The sequence below is a fragment of the Ctenocephalides felis genome, unplaced genomic scaffold, assembly GCF_003426905.1.
Source record: "Ctenocephalides felis isolate EL2017-DRISC unplaced genomic scaffold, ASM342690v1 CF-g0.4_SCAFFOLD_00082, whole genome shotgun sequence".
NCBI classification, from domain to species: Eukaryota; Metazoa; Arthropoda; class Insecta; order Siphonaptera; family Pulicidae; genus Ctenocephalides; species Ctenocephalides felis.
In genome coordinates, this window is record NW_020536236.1 from 1 (window position 1) to 3,834 (window position 3,834).

The 3,834-nt window shown below is 28.9% G+C and overlaps 1 pseudogene; it reads right to left on the reverse strand.

Moving 5' to 3' along the window:
- Nucleotides 1–2,794: 2,794 nt before the first annotated feature.
- LOC113369104 lies at nt 2,795–3,229 on the reverse strand (annotated as a pseudogene).
- Nucleotides 3,230–3,834: the final 605 nt, after the last annotated feature.

The following is a 3,834-nucleotide window of genomic DNA, read 5'->3' on the forward strand; positions in this document are numbered from 1 at the left end:
TTTATAGTTATAAACTCTTATTAAACTTAAAACCCGTTTTTGCTTGAAGATTGATTCATTTAGATACAAACTATTGTTGTTCATAATTTTTTCCACCTTACAGCGACCTACCTCAAAGCGATGGAATGTCAAAGTCGGACAGTAACATATTTACGGTGGATAAGATTTTAGACAAACGTGTCCGGAAAGGCAAGATCGAATATTTAATAAGGTGGGAGAAACTATTCGACTGATCATGATAGTTGGGAACCCCCTGGAAAACTTGATGTGTCCTGATACAATAAAGGAGTACGAAGAGGAACGCTTGAAGCTGGACCGGAAAGGGAGAAGGTAATCAAAATGCTGAAGAAGCAGATATCTTCCAGACCTACAAAGTTGGAGGCTGAAAAAGTGCTAGGGGTCACTAAATCGGGGGATAACCTAATGTATTTGGTTAAATGGAAAAAACGTAGACGAGGCCGATTTGATTTCGTCGATACAGGCGAAGGTGAAAATCCGCAACTGGTGATAGAATTTTATCAAAACAACCTATCGATTATTTCAGAAGATACAGTTTAACGATGCAATTACTGACCCTGCAAGGTTACTTTGTTGATAATCAAAAAATATTAGTCCTTTTATGAATAATAAAAAAGTTAATAAATTTATAATTGTTTTATTTATATAATCAGATCTAAATATATATATATATATATATATATATGTATGTTTATGGGTGGTCCTTAAAATGGACATTTTCGAATTTCCATGCTCCAAGGGCTCAAGTGATTCCATATTGATAAAAACAATTCTCTGGAAGTTTTAGCTCTCAATATTAACTTTTATGTAGTGCGCAATTCAATCAAACTTCGTATGGAAATAGCATGGAAAGAAATTGAAATTAAAAGAAAAAAATTTTAGGTATAACTTAGCGACAAATGAATTAAAAGTGAAAATTCGTGTCATTTTTATTGAAAATTCGACGATCTGCAAAATTTTTGAAAAGTTTTTCATGCTATTTTTATACCAAACTTTGATTCAATTGTGCTCTATCTAAAAGACAATATTAAGAGCTAAAACTTTCAGAGAATTGTTTTTTATCAATTTGGAATGATTTGAGCCCTTCGGAGCAAGGAAATTCAAAAGTGTCCATATGAAGGACCACCCTAATATACATACATATATATATATATATATATATATACATATATATATATATATATATATATATATATATATATATATAGCTGATTGCAAATGTGGTATATAAGTGAAAGAGGCAGCTAACAAAAAACATATGAGTTGTTTACCCCCTGTAAAGCACGCCTAATGTAAATGTTCCTATATGAAAATAGTTCTTTTTTTTAACTAAAATTCATGCTATATCATAAGGCCAGGAAAAAAATAATTAAATTCAATAAATAATACTGACTTGCTGAAAGCGTGTTGAAATATTATTCGTGTATGAAATAATATTTATGTATGTATTTTTGTGTGTATATATATATATATATATATATATATATATATATATATATATATATATTATATTTTGTTATAATTTTTTATAATAACTTATTCCATAACTAATATCGTTTCACAGTTAATATTTATACATTTTCCTAATTAATTTCTCTTTATCGCATATTTTTTTATTTTTACTATGTCTGACATGCTGTTATTGTGTTTTTATATTTCATTTTTATTCACATATGTTTAACTGTTGATTACAGTTTGTTTCCACATACTATATTTTTTCTATGTTCCTACTGCGCATGATCGCCGAGGAAATCTTTTCTTTTTAATCCCAGTCTTTTATCCAATAACGATACATTTTCACAATTTTCCGCATACACGTACGCACAGATTTTACTTGTTAATTATTAATCAATTTGTGTTTCATATTTTTTTCGATTTGTGTTTTTTTTCAATTTATTTGTAGGGTGAGTTCTTTACATTTGTTTATGTCTGTTGTTTTTAATTTTTATATGCTTTCACAATATATATTAGTTATAAAACAAATTTATTAAATTGATTAGATTAAGGTTTTTTACATGTTTTTATTTATATTTTTTTGTAATTATGTATTTTTCATTTTGTTTTGAATTATAACCCTAAAATATTTAATTGTAGCACTGAAGATGGGTTAGATCAAGACCCGAAGCGTATGTTCTCTGAATAAAAACATTTTCTTTCAATAAAACTGTTTTTAATTACTGGATGGATGCCCAAGAACAATTTTATCATATAACTTCACCATCTGAAGGAAAATCTATATATATATATATATATATATATATATATATATATATATATATATTATATATATATATATTATATATATATATATATATATATATATATTAGGTTGGTCCTTAATATGGACAATTTCCTTGCTCCCAAGGAAGCTCAAATTATTCCAAATTGATAAAAAACAAATCTCAATTGTCGCTACATATACCTAAAAATTTTTTTTTTTTAAATGGCAAAATTTTTTCCATGCTATTTCCATACGAAGTTTGATTGAATTGCGCACTATCTAAAAGTTAATATTGAGAGCTAAAACTTTCAGAGAATTGTTTTTATCAATATGGAATCACTTGAGCCCTTGGGAGCAAGGAAATTCGAAAATGTCCATTTTAAGGACCACCCATAAACATATATATATATATATATATATATATATATATATATATATATAGATCTGATTATATAAATAAAACATTATAAATTTAATAACTTTTTTATTATTAATTAAAGGACTAATATTTTTGATTATCAACAAAGTAACCTTGCAGGGTCAGTAATTGCATCGTTAAACTGTATCTTCTGAAATAATCGACAGGTTGTTTTGATAAAATTCTATCACCAGTTGCGGGATTTTCACCTTCGCCTGTATCGACGAAATCAAATCGGCCTCGTCTACGTTTTTCCATTTAACCAAATACATTAGGTTATCCCCCGATTTAGTGACCCCTAGCACTTTTTCAGCCTCCAACTTTGTAGGTCTGGAAGATATCCTGCTGTTCTTCAGCATTTTGATTACCTTCTCCCTTTCCTGGTCCAGCTTCAAGCGTTCCTCTTCGTACTCCTTTATTGTATCAGGACACATCAAGTTTTCCAGGGGTTCCCAACTATCATGATCAGTCGAATAGTTCTCCCACCTTATTAAATATTCGATCTTGCTTTTCCGGACACGTTTGTCTAAAATCTTATCCACCGTAAATATGTTACTGACCGACTTTGACATTTCCATCGCTTTGAGGTTAGGTCGCTGTAAGGTGGAAAAATTTATGAACAACAATAGTTTGTATCTAAATGAATCAATCTTTAAGGCAAATAACTGTTTTTAAGTTTAATAAGAGTTTATAACTATAAATTTTTATTACCATATTGTTTTGAACACTTACAACGCAAATCTTTCGCAGATACGTGTCTATCGACTAATTCAAAACAATTGAAGACTTGTAATACCCATTTATAATTATAATACATATGAACATAGATAAAGGAAGAGTATGGATTGCAAGTTCGAGCGCAAAACTGTGTCAAAAGATAGAAGGCGATAGTGACGTCACCGGGCGAACGAACGTTTTTGACACTTATTAACATAGGAAACATTTTACAATTTTTAACATAGTTAAAAACTTAAAATACACAAGATAGTTTAAAAAAGGGGCGAATAAAATAAGAAACTTGTGGATAATTAATTATTGTCTAGTAGCTCAAAATTTTGAACCGATTTTAAAAATTCAAAAACAGTTCGAAATATATTGGTTAAACATCGCGTTTATTATCTTTTGGTAATGATCAGCCGGGCCGTTTCTTCGTGAATAAATGAATTTTTTGACGATT